We start from the raw sequence: 24,933 nt of genomic DNA, 5'->3' as shown, positions 1-24,933 counted from the left end.
ACAGTCAATTGTACCATGTTCTATGTGTGTATGGTACATGAAAGACCAATCAGGGGATAAACATTGCAGAAGTTCGGGTAATTTATTTACCACTTTCAGCCAGTAGGTGGAGATGTCCAAGCATAACTAGGCCTTTTAATCAGAAATTCCAGCATGCTTTGCAAATGTCATGGATGCACACTGTAACAATGTTTTGTTAAATTAGTGTACAAAAAATAAAATCAGTTTCTGATCTTAAAAAAAAAAAAGAGATACACTATCAATTGTAAATACGGTTATTAGGCTGGAGGAGACTGTTCATAATCCATTGAATAGTGGATATACATATCAGGTAAGCAGAGGCTCCGGCGGAGATGACAAGACCGACCCAGACTCAGCAACGCATAACAAGCATCGACTGCCAAAAATAATAGTGGCTTTATAAAAAGAACAAAAGCCGAGGAGAGTCTAATCCCCACCCTGAAAAGTTGTAAAATCAACAGCATTTTTCTAAAATGTAGCTGAAGAATAGCATGAGGATGTGGTAAAGAAAAGCACAACAGTCTAGATCAGTGCTAATCAACCTACCTGCTACAGGGAGTCTCAAGTCTGGTCCCTGACATCAACAAAGGTTCGCATATAATACTCCATTTGTTTTATGTAATGCTACAGGAAGCCTTCAGAGACTGCAGACATGCTACAGAATGTGGTCAGAGACTGTAGGCAGGCTACAAGAGTTGGTCAGAGACTGTGGTCATGCTTCAAGAGATAATTAGAGACTGCTGGCATCAGGGCCGTCTTTAATAGCGATTGGACCCTGGGCAAAAATTTTCTTGCCCCCCCCCCCATGCAATTTCACTCTCCACCTGCTCTGAGACATACAACAAATAGCAGCTAGACTTAAAATCAGTTTAATGTATCAGATCAGGCAGCAATTGAGATTCGTTGCCAGTGATTACAGCATATCATTACTGCTTACTGACTGGTTGCTAAAGGTTCCAGCACACTACAGGTCACTGATTAGTTGCTAGAAGTTACAGCAAATGATTTTTGCTTCTTAATCAGTTGCTAGAGATTACTTTATAGTATTACTGCTCACTGGTTGCTAGAGGTTACAGCACATCATCTCCTTACTGCAGGGGGGCATGATCTACATATGAATGCCACCTTTATTTACATATCAATACAGCTGGCTGCAGCTATTTACATATGAATGCTGATTATTTACATGTAAACTCAGGGTCTGCAGGTGAGTCATCTGTACGCAACAATAGGACAGAGCTGGGCAGCATTAGTACCAGCATTCCACACTGAGATATTGAGATAGTTGGCAAGTATGAGGCAGCTGCTTTGGGTCCCACAACAATGACAGGGCCCAGGGCAGCTGCCCCTTTTGCCCTGCCTTAAAGACGGCCCTGGCTGGCATGTTACAAGAAATGATCAGAGATTGCTGACATATTACAAGAGATAAAGTGTATAATAATAGGGGTGGGTGGCGCTGCCCGTCACCTGAAAAGTGCTCCTCCAATGGGTCATTCTTCCCAGGTGAATGTGCAGTAAGTAAGTGAAAAATACATAAGTGAAAAAATACTACCGTCACCTGAGGATAAACCTACACAGTGAATCACTCTTAACCGGTTCCCGACCAGCGCACGCAGAATGGCATGGATGGACACAATGGGCGTACCTATATATCCCTTTAAATTTGCTGCCATGCCATCGCATGCGCACCCCCGGCCAGGAGCTCCGCGAGTCGGGTCGCGGGTCCCGCGGACTCGATGTCCGCGGGATACCCGCAATAGTCTCAAGGAGAGGAAGAACGGGGAGATGCTAATGTAAACAAGCATCTCCCTGTTCTGCCTAGTGACAGTGTCACTAATCATAGCTCCCTGTGATCGGGAGCTATGATCAGTGATGTGTCACACATAGCCCCTCCCCCCCCCCCACAGTTAGAATCACTCCCTAGGACACACTTAACCCCTACAGCGCCTTCTAGTGTTAACTCCTTCACTGCCAGTCCCATATACACAGTAATCAATGCAATTTTAATCACACTGATCGCTGTATAAATGTGAATGGTCCCAAAATCACGCCAAAATTGTCCAACGTGTCTGCCATAATGTCGCAGTCATGATAGCAAAAAGTAAAAAATAACGTGTATTTTTCAAAATTGTTACCATTTTTTTGTTTATAGTGCAAAAAAATAAAAATAAACCGCAGAGGTGGTCAAATATCACCAAAAGAAATATCCATTTGTGGGGAAAAAAAATACGTCAATTTTGTTTGTGAGCCACGTCGCACGACCACGCAATTGTCAGTTAAAGCGATGCAGTGACGAATCGCAAAAAAGTGCTCTGGTCTTTGGCCAGCAAAATGGTCCTGGAATTAAGTGGTTATATGGTGGGTGCTGAGTAGTGAGGTTGTTCCCACACAAGAGAAACGTTTGATGGGTGTTCGCACTTTGTTTTTAAGGCAGGTTTATAAAAAAATAAAATAAAATAATAACAAATAAGAAAATCACAAATGGTGACACGGATTGCAAGCTGACGTGTCAGTCTGCAATATAAAGTGAATGTGCTTAGTGTAATATTGGGTGTTCTCGCCCAATCAACAATTGACCCTAAGCAATTTTTCTCAGCAACTAGCAACAAAATTCTATTATAAAGCATTTCTCCAAAGAGGTCAATCTGCCAGCCACCACCTCTCTGTCCAGAACTGTGCTGCCTCCCGGTCTCTGCTGTGAAAACGGGATAATCTGTGGTTTACCACGGAGGAGGCAACTACTATAACCTAATCTATTGGGAACGGCTTATCCCAGTACAAGGATCTGGTTATCCCATTACGTGTGGAGCTAAGGAGGAGGAGCACTGTTCAGGTGACGGGCAGCGCCATCCACCCTTATTTTTATACACTTTTACTATTGGTACTCCGGTCGAAGCCCCTTGGGGGAGGCAGCAGGCTAACTTACACCTAAGCGCAGAATCTAACAAATATTATATTACAAGAGATGGTCAGAGACTACAAGGATGATACAAGAGATGGTCAGACACTACAAAGGATGGTACAGGAGATGGTCGGACACTACAAGGATGGTACAGGAGATGGTCAGACACTACAAGGATGGTACAGGAGATGGTCAGGGACTGCAAGAATGATACAAGAGATGGTCAGAGACTACAAGGATGATACAAAAGATGGTCAAAGACTACGGATGCTACAAATATGCTACAGGAGTGGATGGAAACTAGGAACAGAGAAGCACATTATATGAGGCTACCAGCCATTACGGTGCCTTTACAAATGTTCCTGCATTTGTGCTCCCTACAACAGGGGTCGTCAACCCCCGGGCCGTGGCCCTTCTGCAGCCAGGCCACGGGTGCAGGCAGCCAGCAAGAGACATATTCGGTTGCCTGCATGAGAGAGCTGGGTGGATAGCAGAAGTGAGTGGGCGAGCAAGCAGAGATGATATCATCTCTCTCCACCCTCCGCATCACCGCTCTTCCGCCCTCACAGCCAGTGTTCTATCTCAGTGTAGGAGGTGGAGCATCATCTCTCACTGGCCGCCCCACATCACCGCTCTCCTGTGGCTTCTCGCTGGGAAAAACTAAGATTGCTTGTTCAGGGGCGCAGATTCCCCACTCCCCGGACAGCTAATCAGGAATGGCCGAGTGCCAGAGAGTGACAGCTGAAGTAGTCCCAGACCCTCCCTCTGCCGGTGAGACCCACTATAGCATGAGGAGGGAGACACCCTGCTACATCCAGAGGGGCGATCCCACAGAGATGTGATGTCATTAGTGACAGGTGAGCTGTGTGTGGGAGTACAGGTGAGGTGTGCTGGGACTTATAGTTCACCCCCCTCAGCTGTCTGCCTGACATACCACAAGGGCACTCCACTCACTCCGCATCTGGTGACAGGCAATGTGGCAGGTGGCGTGGCAAGGGACATTCCACATCTGGTGACAGGCAACGTTGCATGGCAAGTGACTGTCCACATCTTGTGGCAGGCAGCATGGCAGGTGATGTGGCAAGTGACATTCTGCATCTGGTGACAGGCAGCGTGGCAAGTGACATTCTGCATCTGGTGGCAGGCGACGGTGGCAAGTTGGCAAGTGACACACTTGGGGCTCCCACTGATTCTACATTATGGTGAGTTGAACTATTTTATTTATTACTACTACTATGTAATAATGGAAACAATGCGCTTCAATCACCCTGACACCATATCAAGCATGGTGCCGGGATGATTGAAGCGACAACACCAGCCATTGCCCACGAAAAATTTTCTTCCACGCAGCCAGTCCCCGATGCCAAAAAGGTTGGGGACCACTGCCCTACAACCCTTGTAAAACGAAGTGGTGCGTATTTGATATTCATCTCAAAAAGATCCATAAATAAATAAAAGGGAATGAACATCACAGAAAAAAAATTTGGTGATTCCCCCATCCACTTTGAATGTGTGAAACTCTCCCGGCTGCGCTATGGTATTCCACCCACTGGCAGAATACGGGCAAACAAAACCCTGACAGGCTGGTTGTACAGAAGTCAATCGAGAGATCTACTGTGAATGAAAAGGATGAATCGGGGACAGTTCTCCATTCAGGAAATGAAGCAGACTGATTTCCTGCAGTTTCCAATGCACACTGTGAGAAGCATTTTCGATTGAGCTAGAATCCAAATCTCGAATCACTGAATGTGAAAATTAGTGGCTTCACCACTAATGACCACTAAGTGACCACAATAACATAGGACTGAAATTGCTTTGATCCACCACACTGCAGCAGACTGAGATTGTCTAACGCCCTATACACACGATCAGAAATTCTGCCAGCAATATTCGGATGTGAGCTTTTGGTCAGATATTCCGACCGTGTGTATGCTCCATCGGACTTTTGCTGGACTCAAGCCAGCAAAAGATTGAGGGCAGGTTCTCTATTTTTTGGTCGGAAAAAGTTCAGGATTGGAAATTCCGATCGTCTGTACAAATGTGTGACCGTGTGTATGCAAGCCAAGCTTGAGTGGAATTCCATCGGAAAAATCATCCATGTTTTTTCCGACGGAAAATTGGCTTATGTGTATGGGGCATAAGCCTCAACAAAGACACTGGACTAGAGTTCAGCAATGGGTTTCTTTATATAAAGGTTCAGCCTTTTTTGAAAAATATATATTTCTACTATATTGTCATATGTCGGGATCGTGCAGATTTGTAAAGTTGCTTTAGGAATCCTTCCTACTGTATACAGTCTAGTTAGCCTCAGACTAAATAGTTAGACAAATCACAAATAAATCATCCATTATGTTCCATTGATTGCCTAGTGTAGGGTATGACCTACATTGTAATTAGAGCTGTTCTTTACAAAAGGCCATGTAAGCCTCCATTATTCTTCCCTCAAGGTATGTGCCTAGTGAGGCATTCAGAGATAAGTGTGTACGTGGTTTCATATTAATAAGTTACATGGTCTACAGCAGGAATCTTCAGTTTAACCAGAACATCAAGTAGAAGCCACACCTGTGTGACCAGGAACATTGCTGTCCAGGAATTTCTATTGAAGCCATAGCTCTCAGCTTTCCGTATTTTCCATATTCCGTATTTCAGATGGAGTGGCACACTTGCATGACTTTAAGTATTTGAATGAATATCTTAGTTATACAGATTGAAAAAAAAAAAAGACAAGTTCATCTAGTTTAACCAATAGAAAAATAAATGAATAAAATAGAAAACCTCCATATAGAAAATCCTATACCCGCAGTTGATCCAGAGGAAGGCAAAAAATTCCCATGTAAAGCATAGTCCACCAATATGCTCCAGCGGGGGAAATAGAAGTTCCTTCCTCATCCCTCAAAAGGCAATTATTGTGATTATTTTTCCCCTTTGTCTGGCCACCTCTGAATGTCCGGTAAATCCAACAAAATAACTGTAGAGGGGTTTGCAGCGTTCTTTGAGAGGGGGGGGGGGGGGGGGGGGGGGACAAGGTTCTGAAGATCAAGCAACATGGCAAGCAACTCCCTTTTCTTTAATTAGGAAGATCATACATTTAAATACGATGGCTCTACTTCAGCAGGCAGTACTCTATATTGTAGTTAAACGTGGAACTATAGTTCTGCTGCTCTTGCCATAATGTGCAGGTAGGCACACATTGTCGTGAATTCACTTGAAAGCTTATCGATCCCCTGATGAAGTCACGTGACCCGTGACGAACACGTGCGGGACACAGCAACCAGGAAGTGACGTAGACCGAGCCCGCAGCTCGTTTATACACTGCTTGTACAGACTGTTTGTTTGTGAGTATTTTTAAACTGTTTTAATAACAATAAACCTGTTGAAGCACTTTACACTATGGAGTATTCTTCCTCCATCTCTGCTTAAACCCATGTATATGCCATACCACTGAGGAACCCTGACTGCAATACCACAGAGGAAACCCCCCTAAAGGGACCATATCATTGGTCAGGACCTGGGCACCCCACATTAAAGGGAAAACTCCGCTAAAAGGATCCCAAAAAGCTCTCTATATATACGCTGTTACCTTACAGCGGTAAGGTAAGGGGACATCCATTACTGGTATATACGGGACCACCAAGGCCATATCCCCTTCCACCAGCACCACTGCCCTTCCCACTGCAACAGCTCCACATCGTATATCTTGTTGAAGAAGTCACACCCTATGCGATTTTGAGAATAATCGCAGTACTTTGCACTGAAAACGGACTTTGTGTCTGATACACTTATATTTTTTGTCACTTAATTATCATTTATGTTTGAAGGTTTGCCTATGTGCACCACAGCTGAACACTTGCACTTTATGCAATTTTAGGATCGCAACACGCTGCACTTTTGAATGTTATATTGTGTTTTTTCTTTTTTCTTCTTTTTTTTTATTGTTTCACGGTTTCATGTAGATTTTACACTAATAGCAACGAACATTATTGTTTTATCAGCCACAGCGGCACATTGGAATATTTGCACTTTTATGCGACTACAGGATCGCAACACGTTGCACTTTGGATTGTATATGAATTTTCACTATTTTATGTATTTATGTTGTGGACTATTAGTAGAAATGAGTGTTGCTGTTTAAACTAGTCACATAGACATACCCAGACCTGTATTGTTTACTGGATATCCCCCCATTGCGAATTTTATATACTGCTTTTATCAATAGATATATCCTTTTTGTGTACAGCGCACCACTACCTTTCTTATTCATTATTCCCTGGGGTTCAGATATTTCCCTTTCAGTGTGTGCAGCAGTACCCTATCTCCCTCTATTTCCCTGACGTGGCGCAGGAATACTTCTTTTCCACTCACTTGAAAGCTTGCTTTCCTCCAGAGCTGAAGGATCATTTTTTCCTTCATTGTCCATTCCCTTCATCCCCATCACCATCTGCTTTAAGTTTTTGCATGTACATTTGGGGGTCTACAAGAGTGAATTTATACTTCCTCTAATGCCGCGTACACACAGAATTCTCGTTGGAAAAAGCTCTGATGGTTTTCCCATCGGAATTCCGACAGTATTCCGCTCAAACTGTCTTGCCTACACACGGTCACACCAAATTCCGACCGCCAAGAACACAGTGACGTACAACACGTACGACAGGACTAGAAAAAGGAAGTTCAATACCTAGTAGCCAATAGCTTCCATCTTGTAGTTGAATCTGAGCATGTGTGAGTTTTTGCATGTCGGAATTGCATACACACGATCAGAATTTCCGATAGAAAGTTTTTCCTTTGGGAAAACTGAGAACATGCTATCAAATTTTTGCTGGCGGGAATTCAGCCAGCTAAATTCTGATGGAGCATACACACGGCCGCATTTTCAGATGAAAAGCTCTCGTCGGTCTTTTGCTGGCCAAAATTACGATCGCGTGTATGCGGTATTAGCAAATTTTCTTCTACTGACTTACTGACCTCATCCTGCCCTAGTAGACTCTACATCAGCACACTTAGAACTGAATAAAAAAAAAACTGCCCCTGCTCTGCTAGCAGTTTGGTTAGATGTGCAGAACAGTAGAGGGTGGACTGTAAGAACAAAGTACATGGATCTACTATCAAGAATATATGCAAGGATGGCTGAAGTGAGGGCTGGGGCTCAGTGATGTACCTAGAGAGCATGTCTGGCTTGGGTACAGCCGTGATTGGGGGTGCTCTAGAACTGCACCCCCTGATGGACACACAGGGCCGCTGTTAGAAATCATGGGGCCCCTACAGCTAACCTGAAGGGGCCCCTCAGCTATGTGTTTTTACTACCCCCCCTCCCCAAACACAAGTGTAAACTAGAATCTTCATGATCACAACACAGCAGGTGCTCTATGGCTCTGTCACAGCGTGCCACATGGCTGTTAGGTGCTGACATTGTTATGGCTGTACTGTGCTACAGACTGATATGTAATACACAGTACAGCCATAAGTTAAAGTGATTGTAAAGACCTATTTTTTATTATTATTTTTTTTAAATAACAAACATATCATATAGACATGTGCACACTGAAATATTTCATTTTGGAATTTTGTTTTCGTCCGAAAAATACATTTAGTTACTCCCGAAATTCGTTTTTATTTTTGTTTCGTTAAAAAATGCATTCGTCTGAAAATCCAAAATAATTAAAGGTAAATGTTTTTTTCACCGTTTTACTTACCTGACCCCTCGAAAATCCCGCGCTCGCCCCCGCCGTCCTCTTCGCCGCTCAGCCTGGCCGCTGATTGGCTGGAGTGGATGGATTGAAAGCAGCGCAGCCATTGGCTCGCGCTGCTGTCAATCACATCCAATGACGCAGCGCGCCGGGGGCAGGGCCTTGTGATACAGCGAGCGGCTATAGCCGCCGGCTGTATCACGGGAGCGTGCCCGCAGGTGCTTCTCACCAATGCAAGGGAGCTCGCATGAACGTGAGAAGCACCTGTGGGAAGAAGCAGAGACAGCCGCCGAGGGACCCCAGAAGAGCAGGTTCGGGGCCACTCTGTGCAAAATGAGTGGCACAGTGGAGGTAAGTATAACATGTTTGTTATTTAAAAAAAATAAAAAATTTGACTTTACAATCCCTTTAAGGTTGAATCTGTCATTGAAGGCTTATGGCATCTGTCGAATGTTCTAAGAAGATTCGTCAGAGCAGCTAAACTGTGCGACGCCGCAATCATACATTTCCGGTCGAATGTTCCGCCTACAACCTATAGTAGAATTCTAATGTTGTATGACACTAGTAATAAGTATATTTATTAATTATTATTACAAGTCAACCAACATTAGAATTCTTCTATAGCCTATGGGCGGAGCATTTGACCATAAATGTCCACTCGCAGTGACTGTTTTGTCGAATCTTCATGACGAATAATCTTGGACGAATAGAGTTAGGTTAGGCACATTCGACCTTTTTTGCTATTGTCACTATAATGTTGAATCTTTTCTCTCTATGTCGAATCTTTTCTCTCTGTGTAGAATAATCTTGGACTAATAGAGCTAAGGTTAGGCACATTCGACCAAAGGTTCAATGGATACAGATCGCTATTGTCAGCGTCATGTCGAATCTCCTATCTATATCGAACTGTTGTCGCAACGAAAATGAAAAAGCATTTGTTTATATCAGGTTTCCCGGTTTTTGGATTCTGCATGTTCGTTACCGTTTGTTAAAATGATAACAAAAATACCCGGACAAAAATGCATTCGGACGAAAACAAATGCACATGTCTACTTACCTCCACTGTGCAGCTCGTTTTGCACAGAGTGGCCCCGAACCTGCTCTTCTGGGGTCCCTCGTCAGCTCTCGTAGCTCCTCCCCGCATCAGATAACCCCCCTAGGAGAAGCTCTCTCCCAGGGGATTACCTTGCAGGCACACTCCTGAGTCCAGCATTTGGTGTCCATAGCTGCAGAATGCAGGACTCGGCCCAGCCCCCTGGCGTTCGCGTCATTGGATTTGATTGACAGCGGCGGGAGCCAATGGCTGCGCTGCTATCAATCTATCCAATCAAGAGATGAGAACCCCAGGCAGAGAGACGGGGTGTCCCTGTGGGTGAAGTTGGAGGGCTTAGGTAAGTAAAACGGGGGGGGGGGGGGGGGGGGGCTGGGGGGACCGGACAATGACAGGTGTTTTTTCACCTTAATGCATAGGATGAATTAAGTTGAAAAAACATGTAGGTTTACCCTTTTAAGTCAGCACCTGACAGCCATTTGACACACTGTGACAGAGCCATAGGGCACCTGCTGTGCTGTGATCATCATCATGATCATGAGTACACAGTGGGAGATCTGGGGACTATACCTTCCTCTGTCAGTGTCATTGCCTGCAGTGTATGCTGCTGCTTGCCTGAAGCTATGCACCAACCTGGATTTTACATGCTCCTCCCCTTGAGCCGTCTGCCCCCTTCACATCAGTCTCTCCGTCGCTCAGTTCGCAGCACTTACTGAGTGAGCAGCGTCCAAAGGAAGCACTTCACCATTGAATAAAGTAGAGGGTGGCAACTATAACAAGTGCAGCGCAATGTGCTATCTGCTTGCGCCCTGAAACTGGAAAAAAGTCCCTCCTGGGCCCCTCTGTTGACCCAATGGGGCCCAGGAACATGTAATTACATTCTGGTAAACAAGTAAGAGTGGGGGTGTGATTTAGCAGAAGGATTCTATTAATTTACGCAGAAATTAAGTATAAAGCTGCCAGGGCCCCCCTGTTGAGCTGATGGGGCTGGGCCCAGTACAACAGGACTGGTTGCACTGGCAGCACTATGTGGATGTACATTGCCTTGTCATCCTCCGCTCTGCAGGACCAACCTAGCAGCCCAGTCAGACATCAGATATAGCAGAAGGACAGAGCTGAAGAAAGCACTCCTAATCTCTTGATCAACTATGATGAAGGAAAGCTTCCCTCACTCTGCCATCAGGCACCACTATGCCTGCTAGGATTGGGGGGGCGTTGTTGGTTGAGGGCTTTGCTGAGGGAGAGGGGATTTTTGCTGATGAAGGGTTTTGGTGGGGGAGGAGGAGAAATTTTTGGACATACAGTATATCGCCATTTCACATTTGTTGTCTGCATATGGTCACAATTGCTTCCCCCATATAGTTCCCATTGCTTGTTTGCTTCCCCAATTTAGTCATAGTTGCCCATTTGTTACCCACATATTGTCATGTTTGTGCATCAGTTACCCACATATTGTCACAAGCTGTTTTCTGTGCATGTACTGTAATTATTGCCCATTTACTGCTTGTATTTTGTAGCAGTTGGCAGATTATTGCCTGTGTATTGCATACAATCTCCCATCTAGGGCCCATGTATTGCCAGGATTGCCATTTGTTTGCCGACATAATGTGAAGTCATAGCCCATGTATTGCCAGGATTGCCATTTGTTTGCAGACATAATGTGAAGTCACAGCTGTTTAGAGCAGAGGTCTCCAAACGATGGCCCTCCAGTTGTTCCAGAACTACAATTCCCATCATGCCTAGTCATGTCTGTGACTGTCAGAGCTTTACAATGCCTTATGGGACGTGTAGTCCCACAATAGCTGGAGGGCCATAGTTTAGAGATCCCTGGTTTAGAGGATCATATTTATAATTTAGTCCCCTGTAGGCCAATCGCTATCAAAGCACTAGTATCACTATGTTTTGCCATTAAAAGTGGTTGTAAACCCTTACAACACACTTGGACCTACAGGTAAGCCTAGATTAAGGCTTACCTGTAGGTCCAAGAAATATCGTGTAGGTTTAGGAGATATTTACCAAAAGTCAGGCACCGCGCGCTGGCGCACTGAACGCGGCACCGTCAACGACGAAAATGCCAAGAGTGGCGGCTCCCGTGCGCATGCGCGAGAGTTACGTCATCGCGGCTTCGCCGAATGACAGCGGCAGAGCAGCGAAGACCCACCAAGAAGATGGATGCGCCGGACTACAGGGGACAGCAGTGACATCGCTGGCTCCTGTGTCAGGTAAGTGACAAATAATTGACTACTATGCAATGCATAGTAGTCCATTATGCTTTATCTTTGCAGGGAATGAAAGAGGAAATAAACTCTTCAGGGTTTACGTCCTCTTTAAAACCTTGAATTCTGGTTTATTTAGCTTGTTATTATTATCTCCATGTTTTGCTGAGGAGGACTATGTGTGCATAAAACCTTCAGTTGTATTTTATTAACCAACATTATTATTATTATTATTATTATTATTCAGGATTTATATAGCGCCAGCAATTTACGCAGCGCTTTACAATATAAAAAGGAGACAATACAGTTACAATACAATAAAATACAAGAGGATTAGGAGGGCCCTGCTCAGAAGAGCTTACAATCTAAATATATTTTTATTTATTTATTTCAGGTACTTATATAGTGCCGTCAATTTACGCAGCGCTTTACATATAAAACTTTAAGATAAAGGAAATCTTCACTGTTTCTATTTCTTCTGTCCATTATCTGTATTTATTTAATAATTATTAATGAAAAGCATTTTTAAAATAGAGTAGTGTTGGGGATGGTGGATTGTGTTAAAAAATATCCTCCTTGGGTAGCAAATAAGCTAGATACTCCTCAGCTATTGTAATGACAGGCAGGAGCAGATTGGGAACCAGGAGAGGACTGAAAACTTTTTGGCCAAGGAGCCATCTTGCAATTTGAGGAACAATTTATTATGGGACATAAATGTGCACACAAAGTTTGCTGTGGCGATTGGTGGCCATGGTGAATGGTGGGCAATCTAGAATCACCTAAATAAAATATCATGCCATCATTACAAATAATACTCACAGTTCAGCTTCCTTTAATTGCATAGGTCTGCACTATTTCAGAATTGTTGTTTGATGAATGGGTTGACCTGACACAGAGCCACTTAGTGCTTGTGCATTTGCGCAATGCAAAGTGTGAATGGTCTCAACATGCACTTTCCTAACAAAAACATGAACACGCCCTAAATGTTTTTTTTCTTCCTAATTTTCTTGGGATTATTTTGCTTTAAAATGCAAACTATCCTTAGCAGAATGTTTCATCAAATTGTAGTATGGAATCGGGTCCAGTCCCCGTATTATCTGAAATTCAGCAATGCTTGGGTTACTGGTCTTGCTTTAAATTCTTTACCTTCAAAAACATCACTTGTGTGACCCACAACATACAGTGCCTTGCGAAAGTATTCGGCTCCCTTGAACTTTTCAACCTTTTGCCACATTTCAGGCTTCAAACATTAAAGATATAACAATTTTATTTTTTGTGAAGAATCACCAACAAGTGGGACACAATTGTGAAGTGGAATGAAATCTATTGGATAATTTTAATTTTTTTAACTAATAAAAAAATGAAAAGTGGGGCGTGCAAAATTATTCGGCCCCCTTGCGTTAATACTTTGTAGAGCCACCTTTTGCTGTGATTACAGCTGCAAGTCGCTTGGGGTATGTCTCTATCAGTTTTGCACATCGAGAGACTGAAATTCTTGCCCATTCTTCCTTGCAAAACAGCTGGAGCTCAGTGAGGTTGGATGGAGAGCGTTTGTGAACAGCAGTTTTCAGCTCTTTCCACAGATTCTCGATTGGATTCAGGTCTGGACTTTGACTTGGCCATTCCAACACCTGGATACGTTTATTTGTGAACCATTCCTTTGTAGATTTTGCTGTATGTTTGGGATCATTGTCTTGTTGGAAGATAAATCTCCGTCCCAGTTTCAGGTCTTTTGCAGACTCCAACAGGTTTTCATCCAGAATGGTCCTGTATTTGGCTGCATCCATCTTCCCCTCAATTTTAACCATCTTCCCTGTCCCTGCTGAAGAAAAGCAGGCCCAAACCATGATGCTGCCACCACCATGTTTGACAGTGGGGATGGTGTGTTGAGGGTGATGAGCTGTGTTGCTTTTACGCCAAACATATCGTTTTGCATTGTGGGCAAAAAGTTCGATTTTGGTTTCATCTGACCAGAGCACCTTCTTCCACATGTTTGGTGCGTCTCCCAGGTGGCTTGTGGCAAACTTTATACGAGACTTTTTATGGATATCTTTGAGAAATGGCTTTCTTCTTGCCACTCTTCCATAAAGGCCAGATTTGTGCAGTGTACGACTGATTGTTGTCCTATGGACAGACTCTCCCACCTCAGCTGTAGTTCTCTGCAGTTCATCCAGAGTGATCATGGGCCTCTTGGCTGCATCTCTGATCAGTCTTCTCCTTGTCTGAGCTGAAAGTTTAGAGGGACGGCCAGGTCTTGGTAGATTTGCAGTGGTCTGATACTCCTTCCATTTCAAAATGATCGCTTGCACAGTGCTCCTTGGGATGTTTAAAGCTTGGGAAATCTTTTTGTATCCAAATATGGCTTTAAACTTCTCCACAACAGTATTACGGACCTGCCTGGTGTGTTCCTTGGTCTTCATGATGCTCTCTGCGCTTTCAACAGAACCCTGAGACTATCACAGAGCAGGTGCATTTATACAGAGACTTGATTACACACAGGTGGATTCTATTTATCACCATCAGTCATTTAGGACAACATTGGATCATTCAGAGATCCTCGCTGAACTTCTGGAGTGAGTTTGCTGCACTGAAAGTAAAGGGGCCGAATAATTTTGCACGCACCACTTTTCAGTTTTTTATTTGCTAAAAAAGTTTAAATTATCCAATAGATTTCGTTCCACTTCACAATTGTGTCCCACTTGTTGGTGATTCTTCACAAAAAATTAAAATTTTATATCTTTATGTTTGAAGCCTGAAATGTGGCAAAAGGTTGAAAAGTTCAAGGGGGCCGAAATACTTTCGCAAGGCACTGTAAATCCCAGCCTTTTGTTTCAGTGATTGAATTACCCTGACAACCAGGATCCTGCAGCCAAGCCAGAAAATGTATTGGTGCCCTGCCCTTTGAGTCTGGCTTTAACCCAGCGCTCAGCTACTACACAAGCTGTTTCTTTTTATGTGAAAATTACAGTACCTAAACAAACCATTAGTGGTGACGTCCAAGCTGCATTTTTTTCATACCAACAGGTTATACTTGTGCTTACACCAAATACTTAAAGATAAAGCTATGCATGCATAAAGTATCAACAGAGCTTGGCGATCAATACCAATATTTGCTATAATATTCTACTGTACAATCCATGGTAATCAACCAAGGTCATCCTCTGGTTCAACAGATCCCTCAACAAGGTCCCCAAAACACACGACAATCCCACCCCAAACAAATGTGAACACAACATTGACAGTCAAGTACAAGGAGATTCAATAAAAGATCAAGAGTTTATAAGCAATATTCAGAATATCATATAGACTTGGCCTGTACACACGGTCGGACATTCCGACCACAAAATCCATTGGATTTTTTCAGACGTATTTTGGCCGAAACTTGTCTTGCATACACACGGTTGCACAAAGTTGTCAGAAAATCTGATCGTTTGGAACGAGGTGTCGTTCACAACGTACGATGGGTACACATAGAGGCCAGTAGCCAATAGCTTTCATCTCCAATTTTTTTTCTGAGCATGCGTGGCACTTTGTGGAATTCTCTACACACAAATCGGAAAAAGTCTGATCGGATTTTGTTGTCGTAAAATTTTAGATCCAGCTCTCAAACTTTTTCCGTCGGAAATTCCAACAGAAAAAGTCAAATAGAGCCCACACACGATCGGATTTTCCAACAACATAAGCCAATCTGACTTTTTCCGTCGGAATTTCCGACCATGTGAAACTCACGCCCATGCAAAACATGAGGCAATTTTAGAGTAGAACTAAAAGGCAAAACTTTTCAATTATTTTGAAGAGTAAGAAAGGTTCTTAACCTGTGTTTTGTAGCCGGAGGAGGATTGTATATACAGTACATGTTTTTTTTTGCACTTTTTTCCTGAATATTAATGAAATTATTGCTCTTTTTCAGTAGATTTATGACATGGTCTCTCTGCAGATATTCCATCCAATACAATTATCTCCTGAAGAGGTGAACTTTGCTTCACGAAATGCGTTGAGTTATATGATATTAATCTGTCATCTTTCTATGTATATTTGTGATCATACGACCATGTATCATCAGGATATATTGTATGGAATTTGAATATCGTTTTAATAATATATTTAAATAAAAATGTGTTTTTTTAAAGTGGTTGTAAACCCTTACAAACCACTTTGACCTACAGGTAAGCCTAGATTAAGGCTTACCTGTAGGTCCAAGAAATATCTCCTAAACCTATATGGTTTAGGAGATATTTGGCTGAAAACAGGCACCGCTGTAGACAGCGGCGCGCAGGCGCACTGAGCGCGGCATTCTCAACGACGGAGCTGCCGCGCGTGTCGGCTCCCGTGCGCATGTGCGGGAGTGACGTCATCGCGGCTTCGCCGAATGACAGGGGCGGTGCTGCGAGACCCCACCGAGAAGATGGATGCGGCGGACTACAGGGGACAGCGGCGGCTTCGCTGGCTCCTGTGTCAGGTAAGTGACACATAATGGACTACTATGCATCGCCTTTGCAGGGAATGAAAGAGGAAGTAAACTCCTCAGGGTTTACTTCCTCTTTAATGATGTTTTGATTTATTTTGGATTGATGCAACTCTTTCAAAGTCCCATGGGCAATATCTATAGTACCGTTGGTCGTGTGTACTGTTTGTATAGGGTTTTAACCCTCAAGTTCTTTTGCCATCTTTTTCCCATTGAGTAGATTTCCCATCACTTCCTGTCCCATAGCCAAAACAGGAAGTGAGAGAAAAATCTCTCTAAAGTGAGGAGATAATGGAATGTCACCAGAACTAGTGTCTCAATTGGAAGATTCCTGTTCTGGTGAAGACCCAACATGTAGGATTTCCCTTTACTTTCACTCTCTGCAATAATGGTAAACAAGACAAATAGAGAGGGCTGATCTCCCTAGCCTGAAAGGTGTTCTAATCCGTCTCCACTTCATCACTTTATCCAAAATTTACCTTTAGAGCCGGTTCACACAGCGGGCGATGCGAGGCGACACGACTCGCCTCGCTCTCGCAAGTCGCCCCCGTTCTGTACAATGGAACCGTTCTGAGAGGAGCGACTCGAGTCGCTCCGACTCAGAAAAAAGGTTCCTGTACTACTTTTGGGCGACCTCGGGGCGACTTGCATTGACTTCTATACAGAAGTCATCTGCAAGTTGCCGCTGAGGTCGCGGCAGGTCGCGGCGAGGCAAGTCGGAGTCGCCTCGCCTGCAGTGTGGACCGGCCCTTAGTTTTACATTACTAAAACATTGCAAATGTGAGGCAGTCTCTGGATCTTGCATGGATTCTCTCTTTATTATGCCACCCATGGCAGACAATGATGGGCCTGTGTCATGCAGTTCCAGGAAACTAAAATCCACTGTTAGGAAATTTTAAGAGTCCTCATGGGCACAAGGAAGGGAGGGGTAGGGGCCTTATTTTGCCATTTGTGCCAGTTTGGTAAAGTACCTCAATGTTGGTACATCTTCATGGATTGTGCTCAAACAGCAGAATTTATGGAGTTGGTCCACTACTTGAAAATATGAGTTTTGGGAGAGATCTAACCCATTTTTAGCTGTGTATAGATCCCATTACAATAGAGGGAGTTGCTGTATTTGATCCAGACACTTAAACGATACAGTGCCTTGAAAAAGTATTTGTACCCCTTGAAAATTTCCACATTTTGTCATGTTACGACCAAAAAATGTAAATGTATTTTATGCGATACACAAACACATAATTGTGAAGTGGAAGGAAAATTATAAATGGTTTTCCAAATTTTTTTACAAATAATAATCTGAAAAGTGTGGTGTGCATTTGTATTCAGCCCCCTTTACTCTGATACCCCTAACTAAAATCCAATTACCTTCAAAAGTCACCTAATTAGTAAATAGAGTGCACCTGTGTGTAATTTAATTACCTTTAATTTAAATTGAATTAATGAATATAAATACAGCTGTTCTGTAAAGCTCTCAGAGGTTTGTTAGAGAACCTTAGTGAACAAACAACATCATGAGGGCCAAGGAACACACCAGACAGGTGTGTAAAATTTTAAAGTGATAAAACTTAGATGATAAAGTTAGATGGGGATAAAGTTGTGGAGAAGTATAAAGCAGGGTTAGGTTATAAAAATATCCCAAGCTTTTAATATCTCTCAGAGTACTGTTCAATCCATCATCTCAAAATGGAAAGAGTATGGCACAACTGCAAACCTACCAAGACATGGCAGTCTACCTAAACTGACAGGCCGGACAAGGAGAACATTCATCAGAGAAGCAGCCAAGAGGCCCATGGTAACTCTGGAGGAGCTGCAGAGATCCACAGCTCAGGTGGGAGAATCTGTCCACAAGACAAATATTAGTCGAGCTCTCCACAAATCTGCCCTTTATGGAAGAATGTCAAAAAGAAAGCTATTGTTGAATGAAAGCCATAAGTCCCATTTGCAGTTTGTGAGAAGCCATGTGGAAGAAATTCCTCTGGCTAGATGAGAATAAAGTTTAACTTTTTGGCCTAAAATCAAAACACTATGTGTGGCGAAAAACTAACACTGTACAAAACCCTGAACACACCATCCCCACTGTGAAACATGGTGGTGGCAGCATCATGTTGTGGGAATACTTTTCTTTAGCAAGGACAGGGGAGCTGGTCAGAGTTGATGGGAAGAGGGATGGAGCCAAATACAGGGCAATTCTGTATTTTAATCAATAGAGTCTGTAAAAGACTTGAGACTGGGGTGGAGGTTCACCTTCCAGCAGGACAATGACCCTAAACATACAGCCAGAGATACAATGGAATGGTTTCGATCAAAGCATATTTATGTGTTCGAATGGCCCAGTCAAAATCCAGACCTAAATCCAATTGTGGCAAGACTTGAAAATTGTTGTTCACAGACTCTCTCCATCCAATCTGACAGAGCTTTAACTATTTTGCAAAGAAGAACGGGCAAATATTTCACTCTCTAGATGTGCAAAGCTGGTAGAGACGTCTCCAAAAACTAAGACTTGCAGCTGTAATCTCAGTGGAAGGTGCTTCTACTATAGATGCACGCCACACTTTTCACATATTTGTAAAAAAAAAAAAAAAAATTAAAAAAGCATTTACAATTTTCCGTCCACTTCACAATTATGTTCCACTTTATGTTGGTCTATCACAAAAAATCCCAATAAAATACATTTACGTTTTTGGTTGTAACGTGACAAAATGTGTAAAATTTCAAGGGGTGTGAATACTTTTTCAAGGCACTGTACATTAAGTAGTACCTGTAAGACTTAAAAAATAAAAGTATTCCTGCATAAAGCAGATTGGTAAATCCCAGTAAATATGCGAGGTAGTGACAGGGAAGAAGAACGAAAAAGGTGTTATTGTAAGAAGTAGACAACACCGCCGTAGTCATGGATCAGCTTGGTACATCTCCAGGGAAATTAGATTAAAACCCCTAGCATCTGGACTGCACCGGTTACAACATGGGTTCTCTTGCCAATCCAAGTCAATAATAGGAGGGGACTGATGTGCTGCATAGATAACAGACAAACATGTTAGTCATTAGGAGAAAGATAATTAAAAATAGTAATGAGTTTGGGATCTCCAACCAGGTAGCTTCATCAATTGGTCCAACATCAGCTTCCAGTTTACTTTAACTGATCATGGGTATATGTCAAGGTGTCTATGCAGCAAAGCTACATAAATCACCAAAATTGGGCCTTTATTACTGGTAACTTTTACCACGTTTTTAAAAGCGCCCCGCTAGCGGCCAAGAAAGGGTTAAAACCAGCCGAGAAAGGGTTAAAACCACCCGCAAAGCGCTGCAGCGGCTTACCGGCAGTATAGTCGCGCTGCCCATTGATTTCAATGGATAGGAGCGGTATAAACACCGCTCCAAAGATGTTGCTAGCAGGACTTTTTTTTAGCATCCTTGGGGCTTTCACATTGGAGAGACAGGAGCAGCTCTTTCAGGGCACTTTGCAGACGCTATTTTTAGTGCTGTAGCGCCTACAAACGCACCCCAGTGTGAAGAGGGGTCTATATATTGAAAGAAATTGGATTTTGGGACTGATTATTGTCCTTTAGGCTGGATTCACACCTATGCAGTTTTAGTGCTTTTTTGCATTTTGCGGATTTGCACTACAGAACATGTTCCATAGGAAACCATGTTAAAATGGACTGTAGTGCAAATCTGCAAAATGCAAAAAGCACTGAAACTGCATAGGTGTGAATCCAGCCTTAGGCCTAACTCACACCTATGCAGGGTGCAATTGATGCATATTCCAGGTGCATTTTTCAATGCATGTTTTTAATCCATTGAAGCCCATGGAACCAAAAACCAGAAAAAAGTCCCTGGCCCTTCCCATAAAATGCATAGATGTGAACATGACCCGTAGGAAACCATGTTAAATGGACTGTAGTGTAAAACTGAAAATGCACTAAAAAAATGCATATGTGTGAACCAGGCCTCAGTTATTATACTCTATTCTAAAATAGATAAACTCATTTGCAACGTCAGAAGTACCAACAGAATCCCCTTCTGCTTTTCCATCTCTTAGTTATATTCCAATGTGGAGCAATGGTATTATTTATTTAAAAGAGAAGTATGGGGTTTAGGGTTTTTGCTGATTTATACTTCCTTAGGTGGATGCTGCATCTGTCCCCTGCCAGCTCTAACACTGAGAACTGAGTGATCAAACATCTCAAATTGCTCAGTTCTCACAGCTCCCTGAGCAGAGAGCTGGTGACTGTCAGCAGCTCTCTGCTCTGCCCCCTTCTCACTCACTGGAATGCCGGGCTGTAGAAGGGTGGGGAGCGGCAGCCTCAGCTTCTCAGCGGCTCGCTGAGCCAGGTGTCCAGACATGTGGGCGGATCCCGACTCCAGTGTCGCAAACTTGCCCCAGCCTGAACTAGTTCTGTGATGTCAGCAAACAGCAGACTTCAGCCCGCTGTCTGCTGAAAACGGGCCACAGGTGTGCAAAATGAACTACACTCCTGTGAGCCACAGAAGTACAGCCAAACAAACTTAATTTCCAGAAGAGCCTTGGATGCTTCTAAATATTATCTGTCTACTACTTGAGGAGTAGGCAGCAGGTACTAAAAACTTTGTTCAGTTAGGCCGCGTACACACGCGCGGACTGTTCGTCCAACTTTGTCCGTCCAACAGTTTCGGCAAACAGTCCGCTCAAACTTAGCATGGACGGACATGGCCACACACGACGGACGAACAGTTTGCTGAAACCGTGCGCGATGACGTGAACGGCACGTACGACGGGACGAAAAATACGACGTCCTATACACTGCATTATAGCTTTCGGCGTGAAAATCCTTTCTGAGCATGCGCGCAACTTTGTTTGACGAACAAGCCTACACACGAGCGGACTGTTCGCTGAAACAAGGTTTCAGCGGACAGTTTTACGGAATTTCCGAAAAACCTTGTCCGTCCAACTGTCCGCTGAAACTGTCCGCTGAAAGCCCACACACGAGCGGACTGTCCGCCCAAACACTGTTCAGCGGACAAAGTTGGGCGAACAGTCCGCCCGTGTGTACGCGGCCTTACCAATCAAAGGGTTATATATGTTGAATCTAATGTACTATGTTCAGTGGTAAGAGGTTTTCTGTGCACGTGTGAGGCTGCTGTATTTGGGATAGGTTTCTTGCTCTTTTATGAGGCTGCTGTATTTGGGATAGGTTTCTTGCTCTTTTACAACAAAAATAAAAGTATTGGAGCAAAATAAAATAAATTATTATTATTAGGATTATAATAAAAGGGGGTGTCAAGTGGGCAGGATTTTCAATATAAAACCAAAATCAAGAACACAGGGACATGACCTCAAAACTAACTGGAAGTTCAAAACCTTCAAAAGTGCAATCTTATGCCGCGTACACACGATCAGAATTTTGGTCGGAAAAAGCTCTGTCGGTTTTTCCAACAGGATTCCGCTTAAGCTGTCTTGCATACACACCGTCACACTAAAGTTCTCTGAACTTTCGACCGTCAAGAACGTGGTGACGTACAACACTACGGCGATCCGAGAAAATTAAGTTCAATGCTTCCTAGCATGCGTTAAATTGTTTCCGAGCATGCGTAGGAAATTTGCGCGTCGGAATTTGTACAGATCGGAATTTCCGTTCGGAACTTTTTCCGACTGATAAATTGAGAACCTGCTCTCAATCTTTTGCTAGCCGAAAATTTCCGCCAGCAGAAGTCCGATGGAGCATACACACGGTCGCATTTTTCGACCAAAAGCTCTCATTGGACTTTTGCTGGTGGAATTTCCGATCGTGTGTAAGCCGCATAAGAAAGTATTATTTTACTGAAGGGGTAGTTGAGGCTTGGAATAGACTTCCATTAGAGGTCGTGAGTTAATCAAAAGTAATGCCGCGTACACACGACCGGACTTTCCGTCGGAATGAACTCTGATGGACTTTGACGGAGTTCCGCTGAAACGGACTTGCCTACACACGATGACACAAAAGTCAGATTGTTTAACGCAATGACATACGACGGGACTAGAAAAAGGATGTTCAATAGCCAGTAGCCAATAGCTGCCCTTGCATCATTGTTGGTCCGTCGGACCTGCATACAGACGAACGGTTTTCTTGATAGGAACTGGTTCCGGCGGAAAGATTTGAAACATGTTCTATTTCTAAAGTCCGTCAGATTTTTCGACAGAAAAGATCCGATGAAGCCCACACACAGTCGAATTGTCCAACGCATTCGTTCCGTCTGAACTTTGCTGTCTGGTCGTGTGTACACGGCATTAGTGGCTTCAAACATGCTTGGGATTAATAGAGATCTATACTAATACTATGCTTCAGTGTTTGGCTTTACAAAAAATAAATCTCCACCAATAATGCTTTTGGCACAGCGGATTAAGCAGGAATTATCACAGCACAAAAATACAGAAAACACATTTTACTCCACAAATAAAAAAAACAGAGGAAGCAAATCCATGTCAATTACAGAAGCACGCTTTCATCAACCTGTCCATAGGAAGCACACATCACAAGTGTGTGATTTATTATGCACTTTAAACTGCAGTATATGGTCCCAATAGGTTTTCTTCTCTCTTATCTCTTTATAATATTTGCAGAATGACTTGGAGCGCACGGCTATCGTAACACCGCGTGTAGCCTAATGTAAATATTAAATGTTGGCTTAAACGCAATGTTTATTGCACTGTACATGCCCAGCCTCTGGTAACTGTGTAAAATGTCAACTCCTAGTATTATGTCTTATACTTAGACCGGCCATACATGGATCGAATCTCGAACCATTAATGGGCAAGCTGAATGTACCAAGTTGATTGATCGATCAGCTTGGGTATAACCAGCCTGCCAGATTCTCGTGCGATTATCGCTAGTAGCTGCTATAGCCGCTAGCGATAATCACTGTTTTCTCCTGGCGAGGAGGGCTTCCCCCACCCACCCCCGATAGGAGCAGACAATTGCTCGGCTGGAGAGATTCCCCTGCCAGTACTGTTTGTGTTGATGGGAGACTCATGCTAATTTCTTTCCTCCTGTATGGTCTGGCTTAGAAAACATTAGACAACACCTGGTATCAATAAGCAATGGCAGTTAAAGTGTATGTAAACCCTTACAATGGACTTCTCTTATTTGCTCCCTTTTTGTCCATTAACCACTTCAGCCCCGGAAGATTTTACCCCCTTCCTGACCAGAGCACTTTTTGCGATTCTGCACTGCGTCGCTTTAACTGACAATTGCGCAGTCGTGCGAAGTTGTACCCAAACAAAATTGACATCCTTTTTTTCCCCCACAATAAAGCTTTCTTTTGGTGGTGTTTGATCACCTCCGTTGTTCAGAAAAAGTGAAAGTTATAAAATAGAGGCAAACCATTTTCCACTGACAGGGGTGCTTACAATGGTCAGCTTTATTCATTTTTGGCAAAACCTTTATCCCAAAAGAAAGAAGGAAAAAAAACTTGTTTCTATAACTTTTTAAAAAGTGTAAGCTGGAGTTTGGCTTTAGCCCCGGTTCACACAGTCACATCACGTGATTGGCACGGGAATTGCAGTGTAGTGCTATTTGAGCCCATATGATTTGTATGGCTTAAATTGCACCGTATCCATATGAAAAAGGTGCAGGCAGCTTTTGTTTTTTTTTTGTTTGTTTGCGCTGGACCCGGATCTCATTTGCGTTCATACCCATGTGATCTGGTTCAGGCAAACGCAATGCACTTTGTGAGCTGCTTTTGGGGTGTCTTTAACTTATAATTCACAACCGCAGCAGATCACATGAACATAGTGCAATTGCTATGCGATGCGTGAGAGACGCCCAGGAATCGCTGCGTTTCCCGAATCACATCAGTGTGAACTGGGGCTTAATGTGTTTGTTGGATCCTAAACCAGCTACTGGATCTAACACTATGCTCTCCTCAGGATGACAATGCTGCTTTCTAAAGGTATCTCCATTGCTTGTCCAGCCAGAGTGCAGACAGGAAGTGTGTTACTGGCTGGATAAACAGGTTTAAACTAAGGAAAAAAAGCCAGACAATTTCCAAACTCATATACTGCTGGAGTGAAAAATCGAATAGGTTATTATTTATGGTATTGAGGTATGAACATGCACTGCCAACCAGTGTTAATTTTGAAGCCAAATTTCAATTTAGTTTTAGTCTTAGTCTTTTGACTAAAATTGCATTTTATGCTGCGTACACACAAGGTCCGGCGGGATCAGTCCATCAGACAATCCGATCGTGTGTGGGCTAGTCCGATCGTTTTTCCAAAAATATACAAAATCCAATGGACCTAGAAATAGAACATGTTTCAAATCTATCCGACGGACTCAAATCGGGAAAACTGTTCATCTGTGTGCTGGTCCGACGGACCAAATGCGACGCAAGGGCAGCTATTGGCTACTGGCTATTGAACTTCCTTGTTTAGTCCCATTTACATCATCACGTTCAAAACAAAACGGACTTCGAGCGTACTTAGTCCGTTCGTGTGTGGCCAAGTCCGTTCGTTCGGAAAGTCCGTCGGGAAGACTTGGTTTGCTGGAAAGTCCAGTCGTGTGTACGCGGCGTTAGATTTAGTCCCATTTTAGTCTTTTGGCTAAAATTCCATTTTAGTTTTAGTCGCATTTTAGTCA

At 43.3% G+C, this 24,933-nt stretch overlaps 1 protein-coding gene across 1 annotated transcript in view; it reads right to left on the bottom strand.

Moving 5' to 3' along the window:
- Positions 1–24,933, bottom strand: part of MAL2 (mal, T cell differentiation protein 2) — a 113,853-nt gene that overhangs the window by 76,447 nt on the left and 12,473 nt on the right. The gene's annotated exons all lie outside the window — the stretch shown is intronic.

Source organism: Lithobates pipiens, unplaced genomic scaffold (assembly GCF_037356315.1).
Source record: "Lithobates pipiens isolate NorthernLeopardFrog02 unplaced genomic scaffold, aLitPip1_a1.2 Scaffold_19, whole genome shotgun sequence".
In the NCBI taxonomy this organism is placed as follows: Eukaryota; Metazoa; Chordata; class Amphibia; order Anura; family Ranidae; genus Lithobates; species Lithobates pipiens.
The sequence above is the reverse complement of the archived record's forward strand: the minus strand, read 5'-3'. Positions and strand labels throughout refer to the sequence as shown.